This window comes from Dromiciops gliroides, chromosome 2, assembly GCF_019393635.1.
Source record: "Dromiciops gliroides isolate mDroGli1 chromosome 2, mDroGli1.pri, whole genome shotgun sequence".
In the NCBI taxonomy this organism is placed as follows: domain Eukaryota; kingdom Metazoa; phylum Chordata; class Mammalia; order Microbiotheria; family Microbiotheriidae; genus Dromiciops; species Dromiciops gliroides.
In genome coordinates, this window is record NC_057862.1 from 85,281,611 (window position 1) to 85,294,919 (window position 13,309).

A 13,309-nucleotide genomic window follows, 5' to 3' on the forward strand; every position below is an offset into this window, starting at 1 on the left:
GAGCTACTATCTGGCATAATTAGAGTTCAGATTTAGATTTTGGAAGAGGTGTAGGAAATTTTCACAAGACCCCAAATTTCATGTCTATCGGTAATGGATTAGCATACCAAAATTGGTTTAAAGTGCACTTAATGGATGCATTACTGTAGAAGAGTTCTGTCTAACCACAGTATTTCTAAATTTATATAATTTAAATGTACTTCAAATTGCTGCAGAGTCTAAATATGTCAGTCAGAGTACAGACAGAAAGGTCATTTATTTGGTAGAAGAAATTGGAAGCTTACTCTGGAGCTGCTGCCCTGATCTGGGCCTTACACACCAGACAAGCCTTAACCAATATCACAAAGTAGGTAAAGTTTGTCTTTGGGGCCAGCCTGCTTCTCTCCCTTGCCTTCCTTCATCCCTTTAGTACTGGGTCCATTTTGGCTAGTAATTGCTAAGTGATAAAGAACATGTTACCTGCCTAAACCATATTCTCCTTGGGGGCCTGGGGGGGGGGAGAAGGGCTTGGGAAGGGGTCAACATCTCTACAAAATGAAAATCTTAAGCCCTCAAAAGAGTATAGCTCTAATATGATGTGGGTGATATTTGGGGAATATCAAATCACCCCAATGTAGGCAGATAAGCATGTAGAAAATTACTGTTTATCTATTATCTCCCTAGTAATGATAGCTCACATTTATAAAACATTTTGCAAATTACAAGAATAATTTTAGAATAGGAAGCTATCTTAAAGAGATTGCTTAGAAAGGGCAACCCTCTAATTGAAAAGATATGGATATTGGTAGTTAGGAAGGTTAACTACCTAAGTCACAAAGGTAGAGAAAGTAGCAAAGATAAATTTGGAATTCACATACTCCTACTTTACCTGGCAACATCACCATACCAGATGATGTTTTACCTTGTAACATCACAGTACTAGGGGGCAAACATTGCCCCCATTTTACAGAAGAGGAAATTGAATTTTGGCCATACCACAATTAGAACACGAACTCAAGCCTTCCTGACCTCAACTGAACCCAGTATCATGGAGCTGGACTGGGAGTTGTAAAGACCTGGACTCATATTCCAACTCTCATACATAATAACTGTGTGTCTCTAGTGAAGTCACTCTATCAGTCTCAGTTCCCTCCTCTTTAATAGATGGATAATAAATAATAGTGTCTACTTCCTAAGGTTGTTCTGTGCATCCACGGAAACAAAGGAAAAGTCATTTACAAAGTGTGAGCCCTTCCCCTAAAAAAAGTAAAGGGCTTTGAAAACCTTAAAGAGCCATATCAATATAAATTATTACTGTTCTGCATATTATTGTGAGTCTTGACATGTCTTCTACAAATTAATTCACTCCTTCAATATCCTACTGAGTACCCTTCACTTTTTCCAGATCGTCTTCCTGAATTTGAGTCATAAAATGGCTGGAAGTGGCCTTAGATATAATGACGCAAACTCTACATGTACTGGCTCTTCTTTCTACTTCATTTCAAAAAAAGAAAGTGTTGTTTTAAAGTAGCTTCATAGAGGGAGTACCCTTTGTCTGACTATGTGTTCAAAAAGACTGTAGGGAAATTCGAATCAAAGTCATCCAGTTACTTTATTTAAACACAATTTACAACATGTCAACTCTCATTTTTAGCATATGAATTTGGAAGGGACATGTGCTCACATTGGTCTGTTTCCATAACTAAGTTATGTGTTTACATGGAGAGAAGGAAAGACCTCGGTATGTGTGGTCACTGAATATTTTCCCCATTCAAGCTTACAGAAAGGGAATTTCCTTTTGCTGTTTGCCTCTAACATTCTTTATGTTTGTTTAAACCAGTTGGACACCATGAACTGATGGCTGTCTGGCTGAAAGCCTTCTCTATCTACATATGTACAACCAACTCTCTTTAGTCACTGTGGCTCTGAGTCCCCACTGATGCAATTATTTGTCTATATAAACCTTACTGAGGGAAAAAAGGGGTCTTTTCTTGGTAGCTAATAAATAAACCCAAATGGAGCAGCTATGTAAGAATTTGAAAAATGGCGTCATCATCTACAGGGAATCGTGAATGTAGCAAAAAGGAGTTCATTGTATTTTCTCGAAGGGCAGGGGAAGTATTTTGTTGTTGTTTTAAAGGCTTAGTTATTCTACATGAAAAACGGGTCTATTCCAAGCAAGCATTGCTAAATTCATTTTCCACATTAATCTTTCTTGCTAGATTAAAAAAAAATTTAGATTAGTATTTTGTAGGAAAACAGGATATTGTTTTGAAGAACTAATTTATTCCTCCTATTTCCCCCTGCCTGAAGTAATAATCCCTTGATTATAACCTCACAATTAGTTGCTATGGAGAGGTTTATGGCATCACTGTGGACTAGGAAGGGAGTTGGGGGTGAGGGGGGAGGACCTGAAGTTAAAGTAGGAATAAAAAATCATGATTTTAGAAAACGGGACATACCAGTTTCAAATACATTAACCACTACGGCATTTTTTTTTCTAAGTAAGCCTATTTTTCAGATTTCTGTGAAGTGTCCATTTCTTTACTGACAGCATCGTCAATCCTGAGAAAAGAGGTTAAACACATTCAAATTACAGGCTTCTTCTGAGCCTTAACCAGGTGTTTTCCTCAGGCAGCTGCCTCTGAGTCAGTTGTGGCAAACCATGGAACTGGAATCTCTTTGAGCCTTTGCACTCCAAGCATAAGCAAACATTCATGGCTGACAAGAAGCAAGGGTCCCCTTGATCAGAATAAAAAAAAAAAAAGTGGGCACCCACCCCATATGTGCTGTGGCCTTGAATATCAATGTATGGGTTGACTCCAGACCTTGAAGTTATTTCGGAATGTCCCTGGGAGTGAGTAATTGCTGCTCTCCATTTGGACAGTTTTCTGTTTGCTTTTTAATTGTATTATACCATCACTTAAAAAAAAAACAAAGTGTTTACTTCACGGCAAGAACAACAACAACAAACAAACCCAATGAGCTAAAACTTCTTAATTGGAAATTGGAGACGAATTGTGTCCCAGAGCCACGGGAGTGGGAGGGGTTGTTGAGAACGGGATGCGTTATTGGAGTGTTTATCAGTAACATGCTTTATTCACTTCATTCTTGAACATTTTCTTCTTTCCCCCTATCATCAGTTGAATCGTTTAAAGAAGACTCGAGATCCCCTTTATGGAGGGCACTGTTTGGACACTCCGGGTACAAGTTTTGTCACCCATGATTAGTGAAAACATATAAGTGATTAAACACACAATCACAACCAACGTGTTTCCTCCCGTGCATGCGTGCATAGGGGTGGACATTGCTTTTGGAGCTAAGGGGCAGAATAGCGCACCATCTCCGTTCCCCCCCCCCCCCCCGCCCCGGCCAAACCCCTCACTCCCCCGCCCTCCATAGTCAGGATAAAGACGGTTTCTAAGAGCACCTGGGGAAAGTCAGGGTTTGCTTGCTGTAGCAAGGGCTACCCAGCTCCAAGGCTGAGGTGGGAGGCAGCAGCCGGAGGGAGCTGCGGCGGCTGCAGCGGTCTCAGCCAGACACCCCAAGGCTGTAGAGCGCCTCGGAGACACAGGGACCCGAGGCTGCGTGCGCACAGCCTCCCTCTCCCACCCCGCGCTCTTCTCGCGGCAGAGGCGGTGGCAGCGGCGGCGGCGGCTGCAGCAGGAGAGGAGGCGGCGGTAGCAGTGGGGAGAGCGACGGACTAAAGACGTAGACAATGAACTTAGGAGTTGGCAGAGCTGAGACCCAGGTCTGTACCACCCCGCCCCCCTCCCTGCACCGCCCCCTCCCGCCCTCCCTCCTTCCTCCCTACCACCATCTCCCGATCCGCCCGGGGGCTGCACGCGAGCTCGCGCCTGGCTAGCCGGCAGTCCTCCTCCAGGCAGCCAGAGGCAGGGAGCTGAGCTCTGGAGAGGACATCGCTTGGGGGAGGGGAAGGGGCTCTCGAGTCTTCCGGGTCTGGTCTTACTCACCCCCTCCCCGAGCTGCGGGAAGCGACCAGGAAAAGGCTGCTGGAGCGGAATGGAGTGAGTTTCAGCGGCCCTTTGGGCTTGCAAGGGGAAGGCTTGGGGATTCTCTTCAGGAAGCCCGAGAGACATTAAGTAGGGCTGGATGAGGGGTACAGCGGGATGAGGGGCATACTCATCGCGGGGCAATACCGGCTGGAGAGGAGAGTGAGTAGGGATGTGGGGAAGGGGTGGTTCAGTGGGCATCGATCCTCCTGTAGGTCCGCGGAATGGACGCGCGCGCGGGTGGCGGGACCAGGCTGAGAATTCCTAGTGGGCGGCCCCAGGTCATGTAGGGGGTGGGGGGTGGGGGTGGAGAGTGCGGATTGGCGCCTGGCCTATTGGGGATGGACAGCAGAGGGGGTTAACTGAGGGTGTCCTGGGGACTGGGAGCAGAGTGGCTCTGAAGAGCTCGGGGTGCCCAGGGGAAGTTGCTGCTTTTCCTCCTGCTTTGCCCCCAGGGCAGGCGGACCCGCTCTATACCTCCAGGCTCGGAGCTGCATCTTTTCCGTCTTGGGGCAGCATTCCGAGCGTCTCAGAGTGAGTGCCCGGGGTGCCTAGTGCTTGGCAGAGCGTCGGCTATCCCGCTGCTTCTTGAAGAATGCTTGGTGAGGCTGGTGAGGGCAAAGCGCACTTGGTGAGAAGTTACCAGCAGACGCTCCCAGCTTTCCTCCTCCTCCTCCTCTTCCCTTTTCTCCTCCATCTCCTTCTCACTCACCCCCAGGTCCCCTTCTAACGTCACGCGCGTTTTTGACACAGCTGCATTTCCTCAGAAGGAGGAAGCCCAAACGGGGGTTCCTTTTCCCCTGGGCAACTAGCTAGGTGACTTGCTCTTCCTGGGCGGAGTGAACTCTCTCTCTTCAGAGATTCCCACAAGGTCTAGGACGCCTGGTGCTGGTGTTGGAGAACGCTGGGGATCTTGAGGACTGGGGGTAGATCGGGAAGAAGGGATTTCATCTTAATTCATTTCAGATCCTCCCTACAGGCATTTAACCAGGTGGCATATTGGATAGAGAGCTGAACCTGGATCTGAAAGACCTGAATTCAGAATTGACCTCAGACACTTAGTGGTTTTGTGACCCTGGCAAGTCACTAACTGATGTCTGCCTCACCTTTCTCATCTGTAGAATGAGGATAAAAATAACACCTACCTATCAGGGTTGTTGTAAGGGTCGAATGAAATAATGATTGTAAAGCTCACCTCTGCCTCAGTAATTGCACCCACCTCCCAGGGTTGTTGTGAGAATCAAATGAGTTGTTTGCAAAGCGCTTTATAAACATTGAAATTCTATATAAATTATGCGGGTACTATGTGTCCAGTTCACATTAATGGCGTTTGGTCTTTGTATTCTCGACGCCTAAAATCTGCCTGACACGTTCTTGGCGCTTAACAATGATTGTTGTATGGAACTTAAATGAATAGAAGGCACAGGACTCGGTACAAGGATGCTGGGACAAAAATTAAACAGTCTGCTCTCAAGGAGTTTGAATTCTTCTAGAAGGATGGGAAGGAGATGGAAGGAATTGCTGGAGGGTTGGGGGGGGGGGCGGAGAGAGATTAGAAGTGACCCTGAGCATTGGTGCATAGTGGAATCGCACTCCCTAAAGAGCTGAGGTCCGCTGGATTGGAGAGCCTCTGCCCTAGAGCCTTTCCACACTACTGATAACCTTAGCCCAATGTGCAGCCTAGAGGCCAGGAAGGAGCTTCTGCGATCATATTGTTCCCGGGTTAACTAGATTCTTCTGCTGAAAAGCAGAAGGGTTGTGAACTTTTCCTCTCTTCCCCTTCATTCTATTCTCCCACCCCCACCGCCCTCACGAACTTCCCTTTCCTTTCCCTCCTACACTCCCTTCCTCACTCCTCCACTGCACAGGGTCCCTATCTTCCTAATGAAGCTTGACACAGGATCTCTTGGCGCTCCCCAGAGCAGAGCAACTTGAATAGATCCGCAGCGGCTGCGGTATCCCCTGTTGGTCTCTGGGATATGGGGGGCAGGATCCGGGGTTAAGATGTGGCAGTATCTTTACTGAATGGAGGCAGAACATGAGGGGATGAGATGGGGAGGAGAGGTGAATGTGTTGAGGAGTGAAAGGTGTGTGTGTGGGGGGGGGGCGGGGTGTCTCCATGGTGCTGACTCAGGAATTTGTTTATATTTTTACTTTTCAACAAACTGTGTGTGAGGGGAACCTAAGATCCAAGTCATTAAAATGTATGAACTGATATCTCAGCCTTAGGAGGGAATGCCTTCTGAACTGAGGGGAATTGATTGATCAATTTTAACTTATATTTAATATGTGGTATTGATACATATATATTAATATGTGTGTTGTGTGCACATATGTATATCTATATATAAACATGTACATATAGGATATATAATAGAGTGGTGGGGAATTAGACATGTATGCTGTATAGATAAAATGGATGTATGTAGCTATGTGTTATAAAATACAATATACACATATATACATGTAATACTTTACTACTATAGAAACATATTTATCTGTATATACATGTATATATGATATATATTTGCCTATTCCAACCACTAGATATCTATTCAGTATGTATATTATACTTATTATTTATACATGTGTATATATTTATATGCAAGTATATGTATATTTATATACATAGATAGATAGATATAACATACACTTACACATGAAATATAGGGGAATTGGCCAATTAGTTGACCTAGGCTTTGAGAGATGTATGACTGAGAGCCTACAAATAGATAGATAGATAGATAGACAGATAGATGTGTATAGATAGATGGATAGATGGATAAATAGATGAATTGATAGATATTCTATGTTTGAACCTATGTTTTCATAGATGTGGGGAGCTGCTAGTGTGGAAATGCCTTCTACTGATTCAGATCTACAACTCTTCTGTAATTTATGGCATTAGGGAGCTGCCTGGTGGTATTGAGAGATGAGGTGATGCCCATAGTTACCCAGTTTAGTTTGTATCTGAGGCAAGACTTGAACTTGGGTGTCCTGTCTTCCAGACCTACCCTTTCCCCACCACACCAGGCTACCTTAAATCTCTTTCTCTCCCTTCCCTCTTTCTTCTCTCTCCTCTCTCCCTCTCTGTCTCTGTGTCTCTTTTTCTCTCTGTCTCTCTCATACACATATATACACACACACACACACACAGATGATGTATGATATCAGCAGACATTAGTTATAATTCTTACCTAAAGCTTTTTTTCCTCCCTCTCTTTCCACTTTGAGAAACAGTTAGCCCTGCTTGGTAATGCATATTTGAGATTGTGAAGAATGGTCCTGAAATGCAGGCTGCTGGCAGTCTGAAATAGATTCTTCAAAGAGCATTTGCTGAGGAGGCATTTAGGTTCAAAGGCAACTTATTATGGCTTGACTCTTTTCAGGCAACTCATCACAGCCTAAACTTCACAGCCTCTCTCTTGTAATCCTCTTCTTCTTGCACTCTCTATCATTGGATAGCTCTGGGATTGTATGACAGCTTTGTTCCCTAACAAAGAGATTCCTTTTATTGTCATTCATATTTCATGAATTAATGGGATGCGATTTTCTGGAGTAAATTGGAAGCTCATTGGAAGCCTATAGATGCTGGTCTAAAATTTGCTAAAATGATTTAAACTGTTAAACTTTTTTTTTTCCAATTTAGTTTCTCATTGAAGAGTATTTAATGCTTAGATTTCCCTGAGTCCTAATTGGTAATGACATTCTTTATCTGGCATGAATGAAAGGAGTAGTAGTGTCTTTAGGGCTTTCAACTTAGAGATCACAGGCTAGCCCCTTGATTTTACAGCGGAGGAAGCCAATCCAGAGAGAACAGCAATAGCTTGAACATAGCTGTCCATCCAGTCAGTATCAGAGTGAGAACAAATAATTGCTGAGAATGCTGCTGTTGTTGTTGTTTCCAGGGCAATGAGGGTTAAGTGACTTGCCCAGGGTCACACATCTAAGTAAGTGTCAAGTGTTTCAGACTGGATTTGAACTCAGGTCCCCCTGAATCCAGGGCTGCTGCTTTATCCACTGAGCCACCTAGCTGCCACAGAGTTCTGCTTTTAGAGTCAGAAGTTCAGAGTTCAAATTCAGGTTTTGGCACTTCCTGCCCATGAGACCTTAGGCAAATCGCTGCCTCTCTGTGATTTGACTTCCTCATCTATAGAATGAGGGAATTGCACCCTATGAAACCTCAGGCCCCTCTCTGCCCTAATTGATGATGGTGTAATGTCTTAGTGCTCCAAAGAATTTATACACCTCTTGCTGCATTGGCACTGGACAAAAACAAAAATGTTCTATAGTTGTAGATATAGAAAGTTCTCCATTTTGGAGGTGAACAAACTGAGGTACAGGCCTGGAGGCAATTACATTCAAGGGCAATTTATTATAGCTTAAATTTTTCCAGGCAACTATTCAGAACCTAAACTTGCCTGGGTTCATACAATGTTCGGCTCCCTAAATGCTCTGATTCTAGCCGAGTCCAAGGTTCTTTCCATTATATTTTAGTCTTGTGATCTACCATACTAAACATATTACTTTATTCCTTGTTCAGTGCCATTTTTAACAGCATGAAAAACCATAGAATAATAGAATTGATCATAGAATAATAGAATTTAGACATGGAAGAGAGCTTAGAAGTCATATTGTCCAGCTTCTTCATTTTAGAGACAAAGAGACTAGCACCTAAATAATGTAAGTTATCTGCACAAGGCTATCCAGACAATAAAGTAAAAGTCATGATTAGAACCTGGAGCTCAGGGTCCACTGACTCCAAACCTTTTTGCCATTCTATGCTCTTAGACAAATTTTCTTTTACGGTAGGTACAGCATAAGTAAATCAGTGTAGGGTATTAACTCGGTACTAGTATTTAACAACGTAAAAGGGAAGAAGACATATTTAGAGATATGTAGTACACAGAAATTGGTTGCTCTTCATTGATTACTATAGCTTAACAGGCTTAAAAACAATCTGTCCCTGCTAATGATCCAAATGCTGCCACTTCTGATGCTGTAAAAGCTTCCATCTTTCTTCTCCTCCATTCCTAGAGCTGTTTCATACACTGGGCAAAGTCGAATGAATCCGTGGGCTTTTTGCATGCCAAGATCAGGGAGATTTGTCCAAGTGCCAAAATGAAGGAATGCCTTTTAGGAGAGGTTACAGGACCAGTTGTGTGATGCCTTAGAAAAAGAATGCAGAAAAGAACTAACTTATGACTTTTGAAATCACTGGGAAACCTACATCTAAAACAGTGAATCCAGAATAGAAATACTAGATTAACTCAGTGTGCCCTAAAATGTAAGGGTGCAAAAAGTCAGATTTAGTGCAAGAAATACCACTGACATTTTCACCAGTATTTAATCTGTCTGGTTTTTTTTGGTTTTTTGTTTGTTTGGTTGGTTGGTTGGTTGGTTTGGGTTTTTGTTTTTTTTTTGGTTTGTTTGTTTTTTGTTTTTCCATTCAAGTACCTTGACTAGGAAATTTAGAAATGAACTAGACCTGTGATTTTGGTATAGGGAATTTTGAGTGAGGAAGCTCCCTCCACTAATACACATTTGTTCTCTAGGATTTAGAGTTGCTTAGAGCAAAACTTCTTAAACTTGGGTTGTGTAACTGAATATGGGGGATCTCGAGAAATTTGGGAACAGTAAAAGGTTATGTATACCTATTTTATATACCTTTATATCCAGGGTTGTGTAAAAAGGGGTCAGGAGTGGAAAAAAAATGAGAAGCCCTGGCCTAGGGCACTACTTTGTTAAATAATTTGCCCAGGATCTGGCTACCATTGAGTGTCAGAAACTGACCTTAAATCTAGATCTTCCTGACTCCAAGGCTAGCCCTCTATCCATCAGGTCATACCGCCTAGGTAATATAATGGGTATATTAAATCTTTGTAACCCTAAATCCTTTCACATACATTGGCCTGTTCAGTTCTCACCACAGATAGGTAGAGTGGCCACCATTATTTCCCCAATAGCGACTTATATTTATGTATTGATTCCAGGTTTTTAAAGCTTTTTGCTTACATTAGCTCATTTGATCCTCATAAGAATAGAGTACAGTAATTATTCCCACTGTACACATATTAGCACAGTATTAGCACATTATACAATATATTGTGCATATATTAAAACATGGATAGGTCCTTCATAAATGCTAGTTGACGGATTGATTGATTGCCATAAGGAAATTGAGGTCCAGACTACCTTGCTTGAAGTAAGCATATACAGTGAGTAATCAGTATATGTTGAATGTGAAAGATAAAAGACACAGTAACTACTGATCATTCAAAGTATTCATTTTATAAAAGTTTTCGATAACTTACATTGCCTCTTTGATCTTTGGCTTCCTACAAGCTATACTGTAAATAAGGTGAATTAGCCCTAATCAACAGCTGTCACCTTTTGTCTTTTCCTGCCACATCCTCCAATCTGGACTAGGAAATAGTATGAGATTTTGAGCTAAAGGAAACTATCAAGTACAACTCCCTCATTTTGTAGATGCTCAATGGCCATCTTAAACTCAACCTGTTCAACAGAGAATTCATTATCTTTCTCCCCCCAAAGCCACCTCTGTTCTGAATGTTTTCTCTTGAGGGCATGCTTCTGGTTTTCTGGATTCTGTTAACCTTTATTCTTCACTCCCCATCCCACATGTGTAATCAGTTGCCACATCTTGTCATTTCTATCTGTACATCTTCAAATCTGATCCCTTTCTCACTTTAGGAGAGTTCAGGCCTTTGCCATCTCGCAAAAGGACTATTGAAATAACTTCCTCATTAGTCTTCCTGCCTCATTTCTACCTTCTTCAATCCATACTCCACACAGCCTCTGAAGTGATTTTTCCATGTGACTATGTCACTTCCCTGCTCAATCAACTCCATTGGCTTCCTAGTACCTTTAGTATCTAATATAATCTCTTTTCTTTGGCATTTAAAACACCACCTAGGGGCAGCTAGGTGGCACAGTGGATAGAGCACAGGCCTGGGAGTCAAGAGTACCTGGGTTCAATTCCAGTCTCAGACACTTACTAGCTGTGTGACCCTGGGCAAGTCACTTAACCCCAATTGCCTCACCAAAAAAAATAAAATTAAATTAAAAAAACCCACCACCTAACCCATAACTATCTTTCAAGCTTCATTATACTTTACTTCTTTTCTAATACTCTAGAGCTGGGGTCCATAACCTGGGATCCGTGAAATTGGTTTTTAAATATTTTGATAACTGTATTTACATATAATTGATTTCCTTTGTAATCGTCTCCATTGGATTTTATGCATTTAAAATCATAGTTTGGAGAAGGAGCTCATCGGCTTCATCAGACTGACAAAGGAGTGACATGGTTCTGTGAGCAGTCAGTCTACAGTGGTTGGATCTCAAAATTAACCTTGAGGAGGAAGAATCAGTGTGGCATAGTAGAATGAGCACAGGATTTTGAGTTCAGAGGCCCTGACTCTGCTAGGGAGGAAGCCTGGTATAGTGCAAATGCACAGTCTTGGATTTGGGGTTCGAGGCCTTGGACTCCATTTCTGACCTAGCTACTTACAGCTTTTGTGGCCTTGGGTGAGGTAGTTCAGCTCTCTGGGGTCCACTTTCCCCATCTTTGAAACAAAGAGGGTGTGCGACTAAAGAGTACCAAACCCCCTTCTAGCTCTAAAAGACCTATGAAGAATCTCTTAATTGATCTCTGTGATTTTGAGCAAGCCACCTGACCTCTTTAGTCCATCACTGTACAATTAGGAATTTGAATGAGGTGATCTCTAAGCTTTCTTATATCTCTAAATCCCATGAAGTGCTAATCTCACAGTATTTATGCCAACTAGAATCTCAGTGCCCCAGAGTTGGAAAACACCTCAAGCTAGGTAGGCTAACATGTGGCTCTACATTTTCCTTGATAAGTTGCCAACCCATCTCCCCTAGAAGACTTATAGCGATAGGAAATTCACTATCTCTCCAGACAACCCATTTTCCTTTTGGACAGCACTGATAAGATTTCCCTTTACAGTGAGCCAAAACCTTCCTCCTTGGAATTTCCTCCATTACTCTTAGTTATGGCATCTGGGGTCAAGGTGCACAGTATGATTCTTCTTTTGAATGGCATTCCTTCAAATACTTGAGGACAGCTATCTGTCCCTGATCCAGTCTTCTCTTCTTGCAGGCCAAATATGGACTGTTCATTCCATGGCATAGCCTTCCAGCCTTCTCCCCTTCTCAAGTGACCCCCCCCCCCCCACTGATGTCATTCCTAAAATGATTCAGGAAATAGATCTTCAGCTTATGCTGATTGTGAGAAAGATGCTGTGTTTGTAAGGAGGCATTTATTCTGTACCACATCGGCATATAAATTTTATTAGCCAATCTACCGAGGCTTTTAAAATTGGATTGAGCTGGGATTATTTAGCAACTGTGCTGAATAAGTGATGCCCTTTGGAGGGCCGTGAGCCCTGGGACATCACAGCACTATGGCACTTGATGTGGGTAAGCAGAGTGTAGAACTTGGTTAAAAGTTACCATGTTTTGAAAGTTCAGTTTATAAAATGATGACTACCTTCAAAGAGCTCCAGCAAGTTCCTTGAGTAGTTTGTCCTGTGTCATCTGTGCCTTTCTAGCACTGAGGCTAGTGCTTTGGATATACTGCATACCAAATGTATGTATATGTTATATTAAAAGACTGTGTGTGAGACACACACACACACACACACACACACACACACACACACACACACACACACACACACACACACACACACCCCAAAGTGGCTCCTGCTATGTGAGACATTGCCTGATCCCTACCATCTGCTGATATGCCCCCTCATCATCCTGTATCTACTTTGTAGATTTCTATACTTATATGTAGATATACATGTAAGTATATTAAAATATGATATGTATATACACATATAAAGCTATATTAAGCTATGAGAGTTTAAAACTTCAGTAAGACTTTTGGAATGCTCTGTGTGTGGGGGGGGTGTGTGTGTGTGTGTATTGTTTCTCCTCATGGTGTTTTAGTTAAAATATTGGGTGACTGACTGTTTTTCCCTAAATTATTGGGGGCCAGACTGGGTTTAAAAAAATATAGCTACTTATAAATTAATGGCTATTGCATCCATTTAGGCAGTAAATATTTATTATTAAAGTATATTAAATATTAGTAAAGAATATTGACTACATGGCAGTTAACACAAGCAGAAAATACCCCAGCACCATTTTGCCTCTAAGACAGCACCCCAAGCAGAGTTCAGAAGCTCTACATTACCTAATCTGGCCTCTGAGGAGAGTGCGAACTGGCAGGATAGCCTTCATAGCCTAGAGTGAGAGCCAAGAAT

General features: G+C 42.5%; 1 protein-coding gene across 1 annotated transcript in view; it reads left to right on the forward strand.

Moving 5' to 3' along the window:
• Nucleotides 1-4,338: 4,338 nt before the first annotated feature.
• CHST15 (carbohydrate sulfotransferase 15) overlaps nucleotides 4,339-13,309 on the forward strand; it is a 76,030-nt gene continuing 67,059 nt past the window's right edge. Inside the window, exon 1 of the mRNA XM_043980372.1 lies at nucleotides 4,339-4,594. The gene's annotated coding sequence lies outside the window, so the exon portion shown is untranslated. The remainder of the gene's footprint in view (nucleotides 4,595-13,309) is intronic.